This window comes from Columba livia, chromosome 8 (assembly GCF_036013475.1).
Source record: "Columba livia isolate bColLiv1 breed racing homer chromosome 8, bColLiv1.pat.W.v2, whole genome shotgun sequence".
In the NCBI taxonomy this organism is placed as follows: domain Eukaryota; kingdom Metazoa; phylum Chordata; class Aves; order Columbiformes; family Columbidae; genus Columba; species Columba livia.
In genome coordinates this window covers 115780-137997 of record NC_088609.1, presented here as the reverse complement: position 1 = coordinate 137997, position 22218 = coordinate 115780, and the positions used below count along the sequence as shown (strand labels likewise).

Sequence of the window (22218 nt, the reverse complement as noted above, 5' to 3'; positions counted from 1 at the left end):
TGCGGTGAAGTTCTACAAGATGCGGCCCTCAGGAACCGGTTGACGTGAGGGAAATGCTTTCTGACCGCCTGCGCGGTGAGGGGACGTTTTTCACCTTTTAGCTCCTTCTGCACGACAAGAGGGAGACGGAAGGTTAAGTAACACGTTGTTTAGGAGCTGAGAGCTTAGTTTGTATTTAACTAATAATTAAGAGACGTGTTGTCAGCGAGAAACTAAACGATTACAACTAACCTCATCAAATGAAGTAAAGACAGGCCAGCCAGGCGTGGTGGTGGAGTTGCTCTCTATGTGAGAGAGCAGCTACAGTGTACTAAATTCTGCCCAGGAGCGGATGAGGAGCGAGTTGAGAGTGTATGGGTCAGGATCAAGGGTCAGGCTGGCAGGGGTGACACTGCTGTGGGCGTCTGTTGCAGGCCACCAGATCAGGCTGAGGAAGCTGATGAGGCCTTCTATGGGCAGCTGAGAGCGGCCTCACGGTCACAGGCCCTGGTTGTTGTGGGGGATTTTAAGTTCCCTGGTGTTTGCTGGAAGGACCGTTCAGCCAGCCAGCCACAGTCCAGGAGGTTCCTGCCGTGCATCGGTGAGAACCGCCTCATGCAGGTGGTGGAGGAGCCGACTGGGAGAGGTGCACTGCTGGATCTCATCCTCGCTAGCAAGGAGGGTCTGGTCGAAGCAGGAAAGGTTGAGGGCTGCCTGGGCTGCAGTGACCACGAGAAGGTGGAGTTCAGCATCTTGGGCAGCAGGAACAGAACAGCAAGTAGAATTGCAGCCCTGGACTTTAGCAGGGCCAACTTTGGCCTTTTCAAGCAATTGCTGGGGGAAATCCCACGGGCAAGACTGCTTGAAGGAAAAGGGGCCCGAGATAGCTGGGTTGCATTCAGAGATTGCTTCTTCCACGCTCAGGATCAGAGCATCCCCACACGAAGGGAGTCAAGGAAGGGAGCCAGGAGGCCTGCGTGGTTGAACAGGGACCTGTTGGGTATGCTCAAGCAGAAGAGGAGAGTTTGCAGGTCATGGAGGCAGGGGCTGGCCACTTGGGAGGAATATAAGGCTGCTGTTAGAGGATGCAGGAAGGCAGCTAGGATAGCCAAGGCCCCCTAGAATTACAGCTGGCGAGAGGGGTCAAGGACAGCAAAAAGAGCTTTTTCAAATCCATAGCAGATAAAACTAACACCAGAGGCAATGTAGGCCCACTGATGAACGGGGTGGGTGCCCTGGTGGCAGAAGATACAGAGGAGGCAGAATTCCTGAATGCCTTCTTTGTCTCTGTCTACTCTGCCGGAGGCCATCCTGGGGAGCCCTGTACCCCTGAGACCCCGGATGAAGCCAGGTCAGTGGAGGAGTTTGCTTTAGTCGATGAGGACTGGGTTAGGGAGCAATTAAATAGTCTGGACATCCATAAATCCACGGGTCCGGATGGGATGCACCCGCGGGTGCTGAGGGAGCCGGCTGAAGTCACTGCTGGACCGCTCTCCGTCATCTTTGCCAAGTCTTGGGAAACGGGGGAGGTGCCCGAGGACTGGAGGAAAGCAAATGTCACTGCAGTCTTCAAAAAGGGCAAGAAGGAGGACCCGGGTAATTAGAGACCGGTCAGCCTCACCTCTGTCCCTGGGAAAGTAATGGAACAGCTTCGCCTAGACAATAGAGCAGTGAGGTGGGTTGCAAACTGGCTTAAGGAGAGAAGCCAGAGAGCGGTAGTCAATGGTGCGGAGTCCAGCTGGAGGCCAGTATCCAGTGCAGTGCCTCAGGGGTCAGCGCTGGGGCCAATGTTGTTCAATATATACATTAACGATTTGGACGAGGGAATAGAGTGCACTATCGGCAAGTTTGCTGATGACACCAAGCTGGGAGGGGTGGCTGACACGCCAGAGGCTGTGCTGCCATCAGAGACCTGGACAGGCTGGAGAGTTGGGCGGGGAATAACCTAATGAAATTTGACAAGGGCAAGTGTAGAGTCCTGCACCTGGGCAGGAACAACCCCAGGTTCCAGTATAGGTTGGGAAATTACGTATTAGAGAGCAGTGTAGGGGAAAGGGACCTGGGGGTCCTGGTGGACAACAGGATGACCATGAGCCAGCCCTGTGCCCTTGTGGCCAGGAAGCCAATGGTACCTTGGGTGGGTTAGAAGGGGGTGGTCAGTAGATCGAGAGAGGTCCTCCTGCCCCTCTGCTCCGCCCTGGTGAGACCACATCTGGAATATTGTGTCCAGTTGTGGCCCCTCAGTTCCAGCAGGACAGGGAACTGCTGGAGAGGGTCCAGCGTAGGGCAACCAAGATGATTAAGGGAGTGGAGCATCTCCCTTATGAAGAAAGGCTGAGGGAGCTGGGTCTCTTTAGTTTGGAGAAGAGGAGACTAAGGGGGGACCTTATCAATGTTTATAAATACATAAAGGGTGAGTGCCATGAGGATGGAGCCAGGCTCTTCTCGGTGGCAAACAACGATAGGACAAGGGGTAATGGGATCAAGCTGGAACACAAGAGGTTCCGCTTAAATTTGAGAAGAAACTTCTTCTCAGTGAGGGTGGCAGAGCCTGGCCCAGGCTGCCCAGGGGGTTTGTGGAGCCTCCTTCTCTGGAGACATTCAAAACCCGCCTGGACGTGCTCCTGTGCGACCTCACCTGGGCGTTCCTGCTCCACGGGGGGATTGGACTGGATGATCTTTTGAGGTCCCTTCCCGTCCCAAACATACTGTGATACTGTGAAGAATGCGGCTTAGCAGCGCTGCTGACTCTGCCGTCCCGTTCCCTTCCCCGTTTCAGCCGGGGAGGCGGCCGGAGGACCCGCTCTGTGCGGCCGCGGGGCCCGCGGAGTCGAGGGCTCTGTCGGCGCGCCCCGGGGGTTTCTCTGGAGAGACTCCTCGTCTCGGTCGCGTGGCGGCGGGGACGGACGAGGACCTCTGGCGAGGGGTCTTTCTGCGCTGGGAGCCGGGACCGGGCACGCGCTCGCGGGGCGTCCGTAAGTCGCGGTACGGAATTTAGGCAGGATAGCGCGCACGGGCTTGCGAGCGCCTTACAGGCGTGCGGTGGTTGCTCGTGCGGCCAGCTTTTGGTGTCGGTTGTTCCGGCGCTCCGTCGTGGTGTAGAGCCGGCCCCGTACGTAGCGGTGAGGCGTACCGCAGTTCGGTTTGATTCTCGGATAGGCCTCGGCTCTGACTGTGCACTCGAACGCCAAAACCTACAGCGGAAGCTGCGGTGGCTTTAGCGTGCAAGGGGCGCGAGCGCCGTGAAGCCGCCCGTGTGGCCGAGCGTCCCGATCGCGGCGCTGAGCGTTAGACGGACTTGAGCCGCGTGCCGGAATTGTTTTGTTTTGGAGAGGGGGGGATAAACCTGGAGCACAACTTGTGAGGGCGGTACGTCGTGGGCAGGTTTTAGTATTGCCTGTGGAGTGCCGCTAGAAGCGTTCGTAGTTCTTGCTTGTCTCTGTTACAAGATGAGCCGTGTCGTCCTGCGTGACGCGTAACGGGAGGACGGCGCGGTAGCGGTGCTCTGCACAAGAGCCCGTTGTGGGTATTTTAGCTCGCGGGAAAGGGATTGGGGAACCACCTGGTGGGAATGCGAGGAGAGCAGCCCTGGCGAAACCTGAGGAGCCGAGGCCGTTGTATAAATTGGACAAGGAAGGAAAGGCTGCGGGCAAAGCGCGGTGCTGCACCCGGCCGCCCCAACGCGGAACTCTAATGTGGAATTCCTGTGTTTCAGAGGGGGAGCTGTGACCGCCCCGTGCTCAGCAGACCCCCCAGCCCGGGTGGGGGGAGCAGCGCCGGAGCGGGAGATGCGGCTCCGTCCTCCGTCCCCAGCGTGCCGGGGGGCGGCTGCCGGCCTGTGGGACGTGGCTGCGGCTGTTCGGGGCGCTGCCCCCCCATGTTTGGGCGCTCTGGTATGTACATAGGTAAGTGGCGTTTTAAAGTAACGTTCTGCCCGCTGGGGCTGTTTTCCTTTTCTACCTTTTTTTTTTTTGAGTGAATAAATGGGGGGACTCGGGGGGTGACGATGATGTTGCTGGAGGAGCAGGCCAGTGAGAGATGGGGTTTTCAGCCCCAAAATGCCTGAACAATCATGGGTGGGGTGTTTAGTGGTACTGTGGGGAGGAGAAATGTCTCCCTGTCCGTTGCAGAGAAAACAGAACAATCCCACATCAAAGCTGTCCTAGAGAAGTACTTGCTGTTTGTCATTCCGGTTCTAGAGCAGCCCGATGTGCTGTTAAAGGTTGTGGTGGTGCGGGTCAGGGATCCCCAGGCTGTGCCGAGACCGCAGGACGGCTGCTGGTGGAACAAAGTCCGGGACAGCTTCTCAGAGTAAGAACCTCTCTATTTGTTCTCCTCGGGACACATCCCTTTGCCTCTGGACCCCTCACAAGCTCACTCGCCACCTTGTTCCCTCAGAAACCCGTTTCCTCCCAGTTCCTCTGCGATTGCCCTGCCTGCCTTTGGGTCCCTGCAGGCTCGTCGGTGGCATCACGGTGCCTGTTTGACCTTTTGCCCCGTTAAATTCCCCTCTTTTCTCTCTTCCCCTCAAAACTTCCCCAGTTGCTCTTGTCACATCCCAGAGGCCTCATTTTCCCCTCTTGTCTCCTCTCAGGACCCCCATCTGTTGGCCCCTGTCGAGGGTTTAGATTGCGGGGTGACAGTAAAACCCTGGCAGATGTATTGTTAACCCCGTCTCCCCCCCACTTCCCCCTTTTGCCCCTCCCTCTCCCCCCTTCCCACTCAGGACAGGCGATCCGGAGGGAAAGAAGGACAGAGAGAAGAGAGTTGGAAAAACTGGCAATGTTTTACTAATGCTATATTAAGAGTAGAGAAAATAATACAAAACCAATCCTGAAAGTCTCAGCAACTGCAGAGCCGGCACCTGAAGTCCTGGACTGGACTCTGCAGCCAACCGGAGCTGGATTCAGTCTCTCAGTAGGCCTCAGTTTGCAGGGACGACTAGCAAGGTCCTCTCCTAATGTCACCATAAGCAGAAGGGACGAAAAGGGGCAAAGAGGACAAGATCCTCATGATCTGCCACTTGTATATGAAGTATTCATGGGAAGGGGATGTTATACACGGTTGGTCAGTTTGTTGGTCACCTGTTTCTTGTTGCTCCTCTTGCAAGATGTGAATCTGTCCTATCAACAAGTAAGCATTCCATTGCAATGTTTATCAAAACATGTATGTATCTGGTTCTCCAGGAAAAGGCAGCTAATATGAAGCTTTAGCTGACAGGCAAATTCATGCTGTCTGCCTATCAGATTGCCGGAGGGGCGGGCGTCGAGGGCTGGGTACTGCGTGCCGCCCGCAGCCAATGATGGTGCGGAAGAGGCGGGCGTTGCGGTGTCCCTACTGCGCATGCCCCAGTCGCGAGCGCTGATAGGCGGAGAGGGAGATGATTGACGTGTCCCGGGGAGCCAACCGGGATGCGGCAAGGGGCGGGTGCTGCAGGCTCCCTAGTGCGCATGCCCAAACCGCGAGCGCTGATAGGTCCGCGGTGGCTCGGGGCCGGGGCCGGGGCCGGGGGGGGGAGACCGGGAGCGAACGGGAACGGGGGTCGGGGCGGCTGCGGAGCGCTCGCTGCGGCCGGCGCCCGGGCATCGGGAGGCGGGCGGCTCAGGGCCGCCCTTCGTGAGGTTTCCCGGAGGCGGCAGGAGGGCGGAGGGGAAGGAGGCGACAGCCGGGGACCTCCCGCCGCGGGCGTGTCCGGGGCGCGGCGGCTGTCGGTGCCCGCGGAGCCCGGCGGGACGGCGGGGGAGCGCGAGGGGAACGGAGCGGCGAAAGAGGCGGCAGGTGAGTGCGGCAGCGGCGAGGGTGACCGTGCCGTTGGAACGGGGGGAGCGGGAGGGGCCGGCGCGGCGCGGCGCGGAGGCGTTCGGTTCCGGTTCCCCCCCCCGCCCCCCCCCGCCCTTACGGCCGCGCTGGCGAAGCTGCTGGGAGGCGTGCGGTCCGGAGCCGCGTCTCCCTCCGGCGCAGCGCCCGTGCCCGGTGCGGCAGCCCCTCCGGGAGCGGCGCAGCCCCCGTCGGTCGCGGGGACGGTTACAAGCAGAGCTAAGGCGCGGTTGCAGGCGGGCTGGGTGGCGTGGCGAGCGGGGCGCCGCTTCGGCGGGAGCTCGGGGCGAGCCCCGGCGGCTTCCGTGTCCTGCGGGCGCGGCTTTCGCGCCGCGGCTCTCTCTGTGCGCTTTTTTGTTTGGTCGCGTTTGTTTTTTGGGTTTTTTTTGGCGGGATTCCCGCGAAACGCGGCACGACCGCTCGCCCGGGGCTGCCGCGGCGGGTCTCAGTGGCGCCGTCCTGTGGGCAAAGCGCGGTACTGCACCCGGCCGCCCCAACGCGGTGCCGCGGCGCGCCTCGGTGCTGCCGCCCTGTGGCGAAACTCGGGTACTGCAGCGCACGGCAAGGGGGGGGGCAGAGACGCCGATCGAGCCGCGGGGGTTCGCGGTCGGGTCTGTGCGTGCCGGTGTCCGTCCCCCCGACGGGGGTCAGGTCCCCATTGGTGTGCAAACGACATCCCTCCCTCGGGGCCTCCTTAAACGTTTAATGACATAAATATTGCTCCTGCTAACGTTGTCGGCGCGGCTTCTTTCCTCAGTGGATCCGTCCGGCAGTCGGTGGCCCACGGTTGCTCGGCAACAGCAGAAGCGGATTGAAGGGACCGGCCGCTGGAGGATGCCGAAGCCTCCCGGGTCAGCGATGGGAGCAGCTTTGCGTAAAGCGAGGGGTACGTGAAGCCGGGCGTGCGGTGCCGACCGCCCAGCAGGTAAGGGAAGCTAAAGCTTTACCTCCAGGGACTTCTGCCCAGAAAGCTGAAGCAATTGCTCTCGCGTGAGCTGTAGAGTTACGCAAAGAGAAGAAGATTAGTAGCTGCACTGATTCTAAGCAGGTTTCTTGAAGGGTGCGGGCCCTTGAAGCCGTTTGAAAAGAATAAAGTGTATTAACGGCACAAGGGAGGCAGATTAAACGTGATGCTCCGGTTGCTGGAAGCTGTGCTGTTGCTAGGAGAGTTGCCGTCACGCGTTGCAACGGGCCTCAGAAGGGAAACGCTGCTCAGGAAACTGGCAATAAATTGGCAGGCTCCGCTGTCAAACCAGCCACCGAGAGGACAGAGACCGGTACGGAAGCCGCGTCTCTGAGCCCAGGTGGCCGTGTCCTCCAGCCAACGTCAGGAAACTGTAACAAAGAGGATAAGCAATTAATAGGAGATTAATAGCCCGATCAGAATTAGGGTCCAAAGGAGCCGTCACCGGCGACGGGAGAGCAGCGGCGCCTCGCGGCGCGAGGAGCTGACGCGCTCTGTCGAGATCGGACGAACAGGTAAGAGCGAATTTAGAAGCTCTGTGCGAACGAGGCAATGGGAAACATGCCTAGAAAACCATCTTGATGGTGCACGCGGGGTACAGACAAGAGCAGCCGGACGAGGGAAACGTACCGGGACAACGCTGGCAAAGGGAGTTCTCCGAGCTGCCTGGAAAAGGGGGGTGTCGATACCGGCCGGCACGAACGGCTCCCTTCTCGGGTCGGCCGGAAGCGTTGCCGTGCCGGGGGGCGGCTGCCGGCCTGCGGGCCGGGGCTGCGGCTGTTTGGGGCGCTGCCCCCGCTTTGTTTTCCTCGGGGAGCCCCCCCACGTTCGGGGGCTTGTGGGACGTGCACGTGCGAATGACACGGTGTTCCCAGCTGCTCTGTTCTCTGCCTTGTTTTTTCAGATGCCTGTCCCTGTTTTCTGTTCCCGCTTTTGAAGAGAAGCTGCCGAGTGAGCGTACGCTGCGGTGAAGTTCTACAAGATGCGGCCCTCAGGAACCGGTTGACGTGAGGGAAATGCTTTCTGACCGCCTGCGCGGTGAGGGGACGTTTTTCACCTTTTAGCTCCTTCTGCACGACAAGAGGGAGACGGAAGGTTAAGTAACACGTTGTTTAGGAGCTGAGAGCTTAGTTTGTATTTAACTAATAATTAAGAGACGTGTTGTCAGCGAGAAACTAAACGATTACAACTAACCTCATCAAATGAAGTAAAGACAGGCCAGCCAGGCGTGGTGGTGGAGTTGCTCTCTATGTGAGAGAGCAGCTACAGTGTACTAAATTCTGCCCAGGAGCGGATGAGGAGCGAGTTGAGAGTGTATGGGTCAGGATCAAGGGTCAGGCTGGCAGGGGTGACACTGCTGTGGGCGTCTGTTGCAGGCCACCAGATCAGGCTGAGGAAGCTGATGAGGCCTTCTATGGGCAGCTGAGAGCGGCCTCACGGTCACAGGCCCTGGTTGTTGTGGGGGATTTTAAGTTCCCTGGTGTTTGCTGGAAGGACCGTTCAGCCAGCCAGCCACAGTCCAGGAGGTTCCTGCCGTGCATCGGTGAGAACCGCCTCATGCAGGTGGTGGAGGAGCCGACTGGGAGAGGTGCACTGCTGGATCTCATCCTCGCTAGCAAGGAGGGTCTGGTCGAAGCAGGAAAGGTTGAGGGCTGCCTGGGCTGCAGTGACCACGAGAAGGTGGAGTTCAGCATCTTGGGCGGCAGGAACAGAACAGCAAGTAGAATTGCAGCCCTGGACTTTAGCAGGGCCAACTTTGGCCTTTTCAAGCAATTGCTGGGGGAAATCCCACGGGCAAGACTGCTTGAAGGAAAAGGGGCCCGAGATAGCTGGGTTGCATTCAGAGATTGCTTCTTCCACGCTCAGGATCAGAGCATCCCCACACGAAGGGAGTCAAGGAAGGGAGCCAGGAGGCCTGTGTGGTTGAACAGGGATCTGTTGGGTATGCTCAAGCAGAAGAGGAGAGTTTGCAGGTCATGGAGGCAGGGGCTGGCCACTTGGGAGGAATATAAGGCTGCTGTTAGAGGATGCAGGAAGGCAGCTAGGATAGCCAAGGCCCCCTAGAATTACAGCTGGCGAGAGGGGTCAAGGACAGCAAAAAGAGCTTTTTCAAATCCATAGCAGATAAAACTAACACCAGAGGCAATGTAGGCCCACTGATGAACGGGGTGGGTGCCCTGGTGGCAGAAGATACAGAGGAGGCAGAATTCCTGAATGCCTTCTTTGTCTCTGTCTACTCTGCCGGAGGCCGTCCTGGGGAGCCCTGTACCCCTGAGACCCCGGATGAAGCCAGGTCAGTGGAGGAGTTTGCTTTAGTCGATGAGGACTGGGTTAGGGAGCAATTAAATAGTCTGGACATCCATAAATCCACGGGTCCGGATGGGATGCACCCGCGGGTGCTGAGGGAGCCGGCTGAAGTCACTGCTGGACCGCTCTCCGTCATCTTTGCCAAGTCTTGGGAAACGGGGGAGGTGCCCGAGGACTGGAGGAAAGCAAATGTCACTGCAGTCTTCAAAAAGGGCAAGAAGGAGGACCCGGGTAATTAGAGACCGGTCAGCCTCACCTCTGTCCCTGGGAAAGTAATGGAACAGCTTCGTCTAGACAATGGAGCAGTGAGGTGGGTTGCAAACTGGCTTAAGGAGAGAAGCCAGAGAGCGGTAGTCAATGGTGCGGAGTCCAGCTGGAGGCCAGTATCCAGTGCAGTGCCTCAGGGGTCAGCGCTGGGGCCAATGTTGTTCAATATATACATTAACGATTTGGACGAGGGAATAGAGTGCACTATCGGCAAGTTTGCTGATGACACCAAGCTGGGAGGGGTGGCTGACACGCCAGAGGCTGTGCTGCCATCCAGCGGGACCTGGACAGGCTGGAGAGTTGGGCGGGAAATAACCTGATGAAATTTGACAAGGGCAAGTGTAGAGTCCTGCACCTGGGCAGGAACAACCCCAGGTTCCAGTATAGGTTGGGAAATTACGTATTAGAGAGCAGTGTAGGGGAAAGGGACCTGGGGGTCCTGGTGGACAACAGGATGACCATGAGCCAGCCCTGTGCCCTTGTGGCCAGGAAGCCAATGGTACCTTGGGTGGGTTAGAAGGGGGTGGTCAGTAGATCGAGAGAGGTCCTCCTGCCCCTCTGCTCCGCCCTGGTGAGACCGCATCTGGAATATTGTGTCCAGTTCTGGGCCCCTCAGTTCCAGCAGGACAGGGAACTGCTGGAGAGGGTCCAGCGTAGGGCAACCAAGATGATTAAGGGAGTGGAGCATCTCCCTTATGAAGAAAGGCTGAGGGAGCTGGGTCTCTTTAGTTTGGAGAAGAGGAGACTAAGGGGGGACCTTATCAATGTTTATAAATACATAAAGGGTGAGTGCCATGAGGATGGAGCCAGGCTCTTCTCGGTGGCAAACAACGATAGGACAAGGGGTAATGGGATCAAGCTGGAACACAAGAGGTTCCGCTTAAATTTGAGAAGAAACTTCTTCTCAGTGAGGGTGGCAGAGCCTGGCCCAGGCTGCCCAGGGGGTTTGTGGAGCCTCCTTCTCTGGAGACATTCAAAACCCGCCTGGACGTGCTCCTGTGCGACCTCACCTGGGCGTTCCTGCTCCACGGGGGGATTGGACTGGATGATCTTTTGAGGTCCCTTCCCGTCCCAAACATACTGTGATACTGTGAAGAATGCGGCTTAGCAGCGCTGCTGACTCTGCCGTCCCGTTCCCTTCCCCGTTTCAGCCGGGGAGGCGGCCGGAGGACCCGCTCTGTGCGGCCGCGGGGCCCGCGGAGTCGAGGGCTCTGTCGGCGCGCCCCGGGGGTTTCTCTGGAGAGACTCCTCGTCTCGGTCGCGTGGCGGCGGGGACGGACGAGGACCTCTGGCGAGGGGTCTTTCTGCGCTGGGAGCCGGGACCGGGCACGCGCTCGCGGGGCGTCCGTAAGTCGCGGTACGGAATTTAGGCAGGATAGCGCGCACGGGCTTGCGAGCGCCTTACAGGCGTGCGGTGGTTGCTCGTGCGGCCAGCTTTTGGTGTCGGTTGTTCCGGCGCTCCGTCGCGGTGTAGAGCCGGCCCCGTACGTAGCGGTGAGGCGTACCGCAGTTCGGTTTGATTCTCGGATAGGCCTCGGCTCTGACTGTGCACTCGAACGCCAAAACCTACAGCGGAAGCTGCGGTGGCTTTAGCGTGCAAGGGGCGCGAGCGCCGTGAAGCCGCCCGTGTGGCCGAGCGTCCCGATCGCGGCGCTGAGCGTTAGACGGACTTGAGCCGCGTGCCGGAATTGTTTTGTTTTGGAGAGGGCGGGATAAACTTGGAGCACAACTTGTGAGGGCGGTACGTCGTGGGCAGGTTTTAGTATTGCCTGTGGAGTGCCGCTAGAAGCGTTCGTAGTTCTTGCTTGTCTCTGTTACAAGATGAGCCGTGTCGTCCTGCGTGACGCGTAACGGGAGGACGGCGCGGTAGCGGTGCTCTGCACAAGAGCCCGTTGTGGGTATTTTAGCTCGCGGGAAAGGGATTGGGGAACCACCTGGTGGTAATGCGAGGAGAGCAGCCCTGGCGGAATCTGAGGAGCCGAGGCCGTTGTATAAATTGGACAAGGAAGGAAAGGCTGCGGGCAAAGCGCGGTGCTGCACCCGGCCGCCCCAACGCGGAACTCTAATGTGGAATTCCTGTGTTTCAGAGGGGGAGCTGTGACCGCCCCGTGCTCAGCAGACCCCCCAGCCCGGGTGGGGGGAGCAGCGCCGGAGCGGGAGATGCGGCTCCGTCCTCCGTCCCCAGCGTGCCGGGGGGCGGCTGCCGGCCTGTGGGACGTGGCTGCGGCTGTTCGGGGCGCTGCCCCCCCATGTTTGGGCGCTCTGGTATGTACATAGGTAAGTGGCGTTTTAAAGTAACGTGCTGCCCGCTGGGGCTGTTTTCCTTTTCTACCTTTTTTTTTTTTGAGTGAATAAATGGGGGGACTCGGGGGGTGACGATGATGTTGCTGGAGGAGCAGGCCAGTGAGAGATGGGGTTTTCAGCCCCAAAATGCCTGAACAATCATGGGTGGGGTGTTTAGTGGTACTGTGGGGAGGAGAAATGTCTCCCTGTCCGTTGCAGAGAAAACAGAACAATCCCACATCAAAGCTGTCCTAGAGAAGTACTTGCTGTTTGTCATTCCGGTTCTAGAGCAGCCCGATGTGCTGTTAAAGGTTGTGGTGGTGCGGGTCAGGGATCCCCAGGCTGTGCCGAGACCGCAGGACGGCTGCTGGTGGAACAAAGTCCGGGACAGCTTCTCAGAGTAAGAACCTCTCTATTTGTTCTCCTCGGGACACATCCCTTTGCCTCTGGACCCCTCACAAGCTCACTCGCCACCTTGTTCCCTCAGAAACCCGTTTCCTCCCAGTTCCTCTGCGATTGCCCTGCCTGCCTTTGGGTCCCTGCAGGCTCGTTGGTGGCATCACGGTGCCTGTTTGACCTTTTGCCCCGTTAAATTCCCCTCTTTTCTCTCTTCCCCTCAAAACTTCCCCAGTTGCTCTTGTCACATCCCAGAGGCCTCATTTTCCCCTCTTGTCTCCTCTCAGGACCCCCATCTGTTGGCCCCTGTCGAGGGTTTAGATTGCGGGGTGACAGTAAAACCCTGGCAGATGTATTGTTAACCCCGTCTCCCCCCCACTTCCCCCTTTTGCCCCTCCCTCTCCCCCCTTCCCACTCAGGACAGGCGATCCGGAGGGAAAGAAGGACAGAGAGAAGAGAGTTGGAAAAACTGGCAATGTTTTACTAATGCTATATTAAGAGTAGAGAAAATAATACAAAACCAATCCTGAAAGTCTCAGCAACTGCAGAGCCAGCACCTGAAGTCCTGGACTGGACTCTGCAGCCAACCGGAGCTGGATTCAGTCTCTCAGTAGGCCTCAGTTTGCAGGGACGACTAGCAAGGTCCTCTCCTAATGTCACCATAAGCAGAAGGGACGAAAAGGGGCAAAGAGGACAAGATCCTCATGATCTGCCACTTGTATATGAAGTATTCATGTGAAGGGGATGTTATACACGGTTGGTCAGTTTGTTGGTCACCTGTTTCTTGTTGCTCCTCTTGCAAGATGTGAATCTGTCCTATCAACAAGTAAGCATTCCATTGCAATGTTTACCAAAACATGTGTCTGGTTCTCCAGGAAAATGCAGCTAATATGAAGCTTTAGCTGACAGGCAAATTCACTGAAAGAGAAACTTGTTTTTTAATGAAACCAGGACAGCCCCCTCCCCAATCCCCTCAGGACTCCTCTGATTCCCATCTGCTCCTCTCAGGACAGCTGAGCTTGTCTTTTGGGGCCCCTGAGAGCCCCCATTTACCTTCTTTTACCTACCTTTGTTGTTGTTCCCAGCCTGTCCTGGTGTTTTCCATCCTTCAGGACTTCCTTATTACTGTTGTGAGAGTCCGAGAGAAAAGGAGGAGTGTCTGTGACTTACAACTGTCGTTGTTGATCTACAGTGTTTTAGAGACGGATTCTTGCAGGATCTATTTCTGGTTCGTCCTTCACTCCTCCCCAGACCGCAGCGCTGGTCCGAGTTCCCCAGCACACGTGTGTGTGTCCAGCCGGGTACGCTGGGGGAGCGCGTCAGGGCGGGCAGACGGCTGAATGGACGCGCTGTCAGCAACTGCGGAACGAGCTGGGGCTGCTTTGACCGTGTCCAGCCTTGTGCGTGTGGTTTGTTTTCACTTGCAGGCTGAAACAGCAGTTTCCTTAATTAAAAACACCCCAACATGTCCCCCAACCCCCAACAAAAATAACGCCAAAAATGCCACTGAAAGAAACACAGGGAGTTTTTAAAAAATTTCCTTTAGCTTTCTCTCCCCTCCACCCCTACCCTGCTGCGTTCAGTGCAGTGAATGACCGTGAGGAGATGGCTGTGGATCTGGCTGTTGAAGGGTGTGTGAAGGAGAAGGAGGTGTGTGTAGAGCAGGATTGGTGGTGGAGGTGAGTGCAGCTGGTTCGGGTGTGGGGCTGTAAATTCTTTTTGGAGGCTTCCTAGTTTCTGGTGTCACCTGCGGGGTGAAGTGTGACTCTGTGCAGGTTTGAAAGGTGCCACGTGCAGAGCTCCCTCATTTGCCACCAGATCTCCCAATCACAGAGACAGCGTCGCTGTGCAGCTGCTAAGGACAGCGCGTCTCGTGCAGAACAGCATCCTTTGTGCTCCGTGTGCGTGTTCCTCCTTTGAAATGAAGTTGGGCCGCCCGGTGTTCCACGTTACGTGTGGTACCTGCTGGGCTGAGTCTCCTCCCCGCGCTCCGGTCGGTTCCGTCGCGCTGCCGCAGCCCCGGCAGCACCGCGGCGTTCGCTGGACGCGTTGTTGGCGGAGCCGGCACCGACAATCTTGACACGTCGAGGCGCTGCGGTGCGTTTGCCTGGAAATTCCAAGGTAATTCCAAGGCAGACAGTAATAATCCCCAATTTATGTAGTAAAATTTAAGAGTGGAATATAAATGCTGGAGCACTAATTGGAAGTAATACCTGTAGAGAAAAAAACCTCTAGTTTATATCTACAATAAAAAATAATGTGTGCTAGTAAATCCGCCTGGTAGTAATGTAATGATAAAAATGTTAAAGTGTAAATAGATGAAATTATATAGGCATGAGCAAGAAGTAAATTTAATTTCAGCTATTACTTGGTGAACTAGGCAGCAGTTGTTCCCAATCTGAATGCTAGTTTAAAAAACACATTGTTTGGAATTCCTTTTAAATGATAAAGGCAGAAAACTAATGTGGAGTCATTGGTAGCTTCATTTGAACAACCGTTATGAAATAAACCGCAGACACGAATGACTGCATAGGAAACAAAGTGAGGAAGCTTTAGATTTTAAACAGCATTGGAAAGTGATCGGGAGTGTTTAGTATTTAAATTATAACAGAGCCACGAGATTGGAGGCAACAAAGCTCAGAACCAACCAGAGTCAAAACGTTACATTTCTTTTTTTAAAGAGAAGTATAAAGGAACCACTAAGTAGTGGCTGTTTATAAACAGAGGTATTAAAAAGTTCCCAGGCAGTAATGATTCCCAACAGAACACTAAAAGATATTTAGATGTAAAATAATATTAGAAAACAGTTATGACAGTCTGAATTTAACCACAGCTTTTTTGGGGTTGTGCAAAAACATGACCGCTATTAATTACCTCTGAGTTAAAATAAAAAGACATCAAACTAGATGTGATTAACAACAGCTAATTTTAATTTTTCAGTGTGCTATCCAGTCCGGCTTCTCCCTCCAAGGGCGTGGTCTGAGAAAGCCACACCCCCAACTGCCCCCCGTCCAAGCTCCGCCCCTGCCAGTCTGTGCCCTCCCCGAGGCGCGTGTCCCTTACAGACCCCTCCCAGCAGCATAATGCATCGAAGCCCCGCCCACGGCTCCACCCCTAAACTCAGCCCCTGCTAAACCACGCCCCCTCAGAGCACGTGCTGTACAGAGCCCACCCTACTCTCGGCTCCACCCCTCCCTTCCTAAGCTACGCCCTCTTTGGGCGTGTCCTTCTCCCTACCCCAAGCGGCTCCTCCTATGGGGGTGTGACACACGGAGGAACCACCCCCTGCCCAGTTCCCCCAGGTGGGCCTCCCAATGGGCGTGTCCTCCCAGTCCCCGCCCCTCGGCACGGATCCCACCCCCGTGGGTGGGGCTCCACCCAGCTGCGCGCTCGGCCCCCCCCACCCATACGTGACCCTCAGTAACCCCATGGCAGCCCTATGGCTGCCCCACAGGTACCGCTACAGCAGCCCTGCTCCTGCCCCGCAAGAGCTCCAGACACGCCTCTGCAGAGCCCCCACAGCAGCCACTTCAGTGCCCCACAGCTATCACCGCAGCCGCCCCATCCCGCCCCACGGCCGCCGCTGCGGGACCCCTGGAGCCCCCGGCCCCACACCCGCCTCGCAGCCCCACAGCGCGCGGTCTCGCGGCCGCGGTGCCGGTGAAGCCACCTGCCGGCCGCGGCCGGAGGAGCCGCCGGTTTTCCCCCCCGCACCCCCCGATCGCTGCTGCTGCCGCGGCCGGAGGAGCCGCCGGTTTCCCGCCCCCACATCCCCCGATCGCTGCTGCCGCGGCTGGAGGAGCCGCCGGTTTTGCCCCCACATCCCCCGATCGCTGCTGCTGCCGCGGCCCGAGGAGCCGCCGGTTTCCCCCCCACATCCCCCGATCGCTGCTGCTGCCGCGGCCGGAGGAGCCGCTGGTTTTCCGCCCAGCCCCGACTCTCCTCCTTCCTCCTCAATCGCCGCTGCATGCCGCCACGATGTCTTCTATTCTGCCATCTTGTTTCCCCCTTCTCCTCTCATTCGCTATTTTATACCGAGGGAGGGAGGAGGCGCTCGCTGATTGGCTGACAGTGTCAGTCTCGGAAGTCGTCCATTGGCTCATCCCCACGAGGGGTTCTCCGAGGGGGTGGGAGAAAGGCGCTGATTGGTCACCGTGTCGCTGAGGTGAGGAAGGCACTGATTGGTCACTTTCCGCCGAAGTTCGCCCTCCCAGTAACAGGCGCTGATTCGCTAGCGCCCCTGAGGTAGAAAAGGCGCTGATTGGTCGGCGTTTTCTCGCCGACGTTAGCCCACAGCAACGAAGCGCTGATTGGGCAGCGCGGCTGACGGGGCGGATCGTCCATTGGCAGGAGGGCGGGCGGGGGGCGGGACCGGGCGGGACAACGAGGTAATAAATGGGGCGGCGCAGAACGCACGCAGGATCAGAAAGGCGGAGGCGGCAGCGGCAGCGCGAGCTCATCGGCCCCCCTCCCCCACCCCCTCCCCCGCGGCGGGAAACCCGAGAACGGCAGGAACGGCGGCCGGAATCAGTTAACGGGGCGGGTCAGGGCGGTAATTATCGTGCGGGTGTTAATTGGGGCTCGGCGGGTGAATGAGTGACCGGCGGGCTGGGGTGTATCTGGGGGTTTTGATCGGAACTGGGGTTTTAAAGCCGCGGGTTTGTGGGGGGTGGGGGGGCGGGGGCGATTAAGGCTCCCGGAGCCGCTTTAGCGGCTTAAATCGTTGTGTTGAACGCGGGAGGAGCCGGTTCGGGGCTTTTCTCAGCAAGCGGGGCTGGTTTGGGTCTAATTCGGCTTTTAAAAGATGTTTTTACGTAATTTTTGGGTGCCGATTTGTGCCAGAAGGCGCCTTTGAAATCTGTTTATTGAGGGTTTATCAGGAGAATTAAAGTTTAAAGCTCGGGGAGATTTGGGGCTTTTCCCCGGGATTTTGAGTCCAAATCGGTTTTTTTAGAGCCCTTATTTATTTAAATTGTTATGTTTAAAGGGTTTATTTGAGGTTTTATTTGGAACATTTTGGGCGGGTTTGAGGCTCCTAAGATTTAATTGTTGGTTTATTATTTGATTTATTATTTCACTGCGGTGCGGGGCTCCTGAAGACGCTGAGTTGTTTCAATTATTTAGCGCTGTGAGGACCCGTTTTGGGGCCGTTGGGGTCTAAATCGGCTTTTTAAAAGGTTTATTTAACGCGTTTAAAGTTTGAGGGGCCGATTTGCGACTTTAAAGATTTTTGAATCTACTTATTGATAAGAATTTATACAATAGATTAATATTTAAAGCCCGGGGGGAGATTTGGGGCTGTTTCCCAGGATTGCGAGTCCAAATGCGTTTTTTTCTGTTAACCGCTTATTAATTTAAATTATTATATTTAAACGGGGCTTTTTGAGGTTTTATGAGGGTTTTTTTGAGCATTTTGGGCGGTTCTGAGGCTCCTAAAGCCGCTTAATTGTTTAAATTATTAATTGTTAAAATAATGTAAGTAGTTGTTGAAATAAGTGTGTAAGTTATTGTATTTAAAGCCGGGAGGGGCATTTCGTTGCTTTTTGGGGGGTTTTAGGGCTGAATTCACTTCATTGAACGTGTCTAGAGCTGGGGGTCCCAGATCTGGTGCTGATTTGGCCCCAAAAAAAGCTTTAAAAATCTATTTATTTATATAATTTACTGAATTAATATTTAAGCGGGAACATGTTCGGCTTTTTTAACCCGCCGCCATTTTGTCTCCCCCGTCCCGCTCTCCCTCACGCTGAGGGGGCCGAGGAGACGCTCGCTGATTGGCCGGTGCCGTCTGGCGGGAAAGCCTCCCCCGGCTCAGCCCCGCTCGGCTGTCTCCGAGGGAGAGAAAGGCGCTGATTGGTCGCTGCCTCTGAGGAGAGAAAGGCGCTGATTGGTCGCCGCCTCCCTAAACCCACGTAATTGTTTACATTCCATTTTAAAATTTATTTCTATATTTTAATTTAATTTAACTTATTTTTAATTTAATTTAAATTTAAATTATTAAATTTAATTTTAATTTAATAGTAAATATATAGACTAAATCAGTATAGCAATATGCTACTATAAACGATATAATATGATGAATAGTAGAAATATATAATATATAATCTGATATAATTAACTGATCAACTAATACTCATTGATATTATGTAATGAAATTTATAATTAATATATAATGGCATAATGATATCTATAATATACTATTGTAATGATATTCATTAAATATTAATATATATTATATATATTATGTATAATTACTATGTAATGTATCTAATCTATTTTTACATATATATCTTATTATATAAAGCTGTGAGGGACCATATTTGGGCAGGATTTTGAGATTTTTAAGGCTGTTTGGTCTCAAATTCAATTTACTTCATTTTGGGGCTGTTTTTAGGATAATTTGTGCTCAAAGAAGCTTTCAAGATCCATTTTTTTGGCAGTTAATTTGCTCACTCGGTTAATGTTGAAGCGGGGGGATTTGGGGCTGTTTCCCAGAACTGTGACACAAATAACGGCCCTTTCCTTCCCTTTCCCACTGCAGCTCCTGCGCAGAGAACAGCGAAGGCAGCCTGGCCACGCCCCCTCCGGCTGACCGCGCCCCCCGCTCCGGCTGACCGCGCGTGCCCCCCCCGCAACTCGGCTGACTGTGCCCCCCCCAACTCCGGCTGACTGTGCCCCCCCGCCCCCCGGCTGATCCCGTGCCCCCCCCACTGCACTCCTGCTGACTGTGTGCCCCCCCCACCTCCTCCAGCTGGCCACATCTCCACTGCACACCATGGCGGGGATGGGGTGGGGGGGGATCACAAGGGTCTATGGGGCGGTGTGGGGGTCAGGGCGGCTGTGGGGTCAATGGGGTTGTTGTGGGGTGAAACACCCCTGAAGAGGCTGAACCCCCTACAGGTGAGTGACCCACACAGTGCCCCACAGTGCCCCATAGCACCTCCACTCTGCCCTATGGATCCACAACACTGCCCCACAGCACCCTATAGCTCCTGCTTGCTATCCCACAGCACCCCATGGCTTCTCCACTCTGCGCCATATGTCTACAGCAGTGCCACAGAGTACCTCATATGTCTTCCACTCTGCCCCATGGGTGCAGAGTGCTGCCCTACAGCACCCTATAGCTCCTGTACTCTGCCCCACAGATCCACAGTGCTGTCCCACAGCACCCTATAGCTCATCTGGCCTATAGACCCACTGTACTGCCCTACAGTGCCCCATGGCTCCTACACTCTGCCCCATAGACCCACAACACTGCCTCACAACACCCCATTGCTCCTGCACTCTGCCCCATGGATGCCCAGTACTGCCCCACAGCACCATATAGGTCCTGTACTCTGCCCCATATATCCACAGGAGTGCCCTGCAGCACCCCATGGCTCCTGCACTCTGCCCCATGGATGCCCAGTACTGCCCAACAGCACCATATAGGTCCTGTACTCTGCCCCATACATCCACAGGAGTGCCCCCCAGCACCCTATGGCTCCTGCATTCTGACCCATGGTGGATGCCCAGTACTGCCCCACAGCACCATATAGGTCCTGTACTCTGCCCCATACATCCACAGGAGTGCCCCCCAGCACCCCATGGCTCCTGCACTCTGCCCCATGGATGCCCAGTACTGCCCCACAGCACCATATAGGTCCTGTACTCTGCCCCATACATCCACAGGAGTGCCCCCCAGCACCCCATGGCTCCTGCACTCTGCCCCATGGATGCCCAGTACTGCCCCACAGCACCGTATAGCTCCTCTACTCTGCCCCATACATCCACAGGAGTGCCCCCCAGCACCCCATAGTGACTCTACTCTTCCCCATAGACCCACAGTGCTGCTGCACAGGACTCTACTCTGCCCCTTAGACCCAGAGAGCTGCCCCACAGCAGCCTGTAGGTGCTGCGTTCTGCCCCATTGGTGCAAAGTGCTGCCCCACAGCGCCCCACACCTCTGTCCACCTGACCACCCTTCCCTCCTGACTGCGCCTGCACTGCCCACTATGGGTGGGTCACAAGGGTCTATGGGGCGGTGTGGGGGTCAGGGCGGCTGTGGGGTCAATGGGGTTGTTGTGGTGTGAAACACCCCTGAAGAGGTTGAACCCCCTACAGGTGAGTGACCCACACAGTGACCCACAGCAGCCCATAGCCCCTCTGCCCTATAGAGTCACTGCACCCCATAGCTGCTTTTACTCTGCACCATAAATGGACAGCAGTGCTCCACAGCACCCTAAGTCTCCACTGTGCCCCATAGACACACAGTGCTGTCCCACAGCACCCCATATCTTGTTCACTCTGCCCTATAGACCCACAGTGTAACCCTACAGCACCCCATAGTTCCTCTGCCCTATAGATTAACAGCACTGTCCCAGAAAACACCATAGCTTCTTCCCACTAGCCCATAGGCCAGCAATTCTGCCCTACAGCGCACTAGCTCCTGCACCCTATCCCATAGACCCACAGCAGTGCCTCACAGATCCAGTCTGCCCTATACATCCACAGCACTGCTCTGCAGCACCATATACTTCCAGCACTCTGGCCCATTGATATGTAGCACCCCACAGCTGCTGCATTCTGCCCATAGATCGAGATTCCTGGGTCCCCTCACCCCACCAGCTGTCCTGGGTTGCAATGCTGCACGGGGCCCTGTGCACAACAAAATGAGGACAGCATGGCTGCTGGGCGCCACCCTGCTTGGAATCCAAGATGGCTGGGGGGGGAGGGCTGGCAGCCATGCTGGCACTGCCGGAGGGGCTGTTGGTCTGCGCCGTGCTCAGGCGGCAGCTCCCGGCTGTATCGGCTGCTCCTGTGGCCCTGCACCCTGCCCATGGGAACAAGGTGGCTGCCCTGATGGGCGTGGCCATCTCGGCTGCTGTGTCCCTGCTGGTGGGCGGGGCCATGGCTGTCATGGCTGCCAAGCCTGTGCTGGAAGGGTGGGGCTGAGGTGGGTGGGGCCTGCCTAGGGCGGCCATTCTGGGGTGGGGCCCAAGGTGGGTGGTGGGGCCTGTGGCTCTGTTTACCCCTGACGGCCATCTTGGAAAAGGGCAGCGCTGTGCCGCTGCCATCCTGACGTTGCTCCCCCAGGGCCATGTTGGGGGATTTTTAACCTGGTTTTGGGGCCAATTCTCACCCAAAAAAAATAAATAATGTAAAAAAACCTTAAGCATGTGGTTTCTTCCATTTCCAGTGAAGGATTTGGGGGTGGGGTTTAGGGTTGAGGGTGGGGCTGAAGGTGTGGGCGGGGCCACTGCCAACCCCACCTCCCTCCCAAGCTCTCCCCAATGTGCCTTCCCAAAGGGGTGTGCCCTAATCAGGCCCCACCCCCTTTCCAAGCACCTCACCCTCCCAGCTGGGCTCCTCCCCCTTGACCCACACTTCCACCCCCATTGGTGGGCTCCCTGCAGGGGGTGTGGCCTACAGACCTACAACTCCTTCCCCTCCCCTGCTGAGCCATGTACCCGACAGGGCATGACAGGGGCAGACAAAGCTCAAGAAAGACCAACAGAGCCAGGCAGGGCCTGAGAGAGCTTGAGAAAGTCCGACAGAGCCCGACAGGGCCCGAGAGAGTTTGACGGATCCTCACAGAGCCTGACAAAGCTTGGCAGAGCCCAACAGGACCCGTCAGGGCCTGACAAATCTTGTCAGTTCCCGATAGAGACTCAATGTGTATGACAGAGCCCTGGGGGTCTCAACAGAGCCTGAGAAATCTTGACAGGGCTCAGCAGACCCCAAGAGGTCTCGACAGAGCCCTACAGAGCCCATCAAAGCCTGACAGAGCCTGACAGACCCCAAGAGGTCTCACAGGGCTTCACAAAAACCGACAGTGTCTGACAGAGCCCGACAGGAGTGCAGGTGCTGTCACTTCCAGTGAGGGTCCAGGTGATTTGATAAGGGTGGTGGGTGGGGCCTGGGGTGATTGACCCCTCCCCTTTCCCAGGGGATTGTGGGAAGGGGTGGGCGGGGCTCAGGGTATTTGAGCCCCAGTCCCCAGGAAGGGAGCTCATTCTGCTGCTGGGCTGCTTGGGTGTTGGTTCTCTGCTGCTCCTTTAGCAGTCGGCAGCTGTTGAGGTGTTTAAGCTGCATGGACAGATGTGTTTGGAGAAGTGGAGATGTCTGCTTGAGGTAGGACCTTCAGGAGCAGAGAAGTTTCAATAGCAGCTGTAGTTGAAAGTATGTTTCTAACTTTTTTTCTTCTATTGAATCAATTCCTGGTACTT

At 56.3% G+C, this 22218-nt stretch overlaps 1 long non-coding RNA gene across 1 annotated transcript; it reads left to right on the top strand.

Annotated features, from left to right (window-relative positions):
• The first annotated feature begins 16412 nt into the window (after positions 1-16412).
• LOC135580072 (uncharacterized) lies at positions 16413-20269 on the top strand. Its single transcript, XR_010474158.1, has 2 exons — positions 16413-17922; positions 18552-20269. It is a non-coding gene; the product is annotated as an uncharacterized LOC135580072 (long non-coding RNA).
• The last annotated feature ends 1949 nt before the right edge of the window (positions 20270-22218 follow it).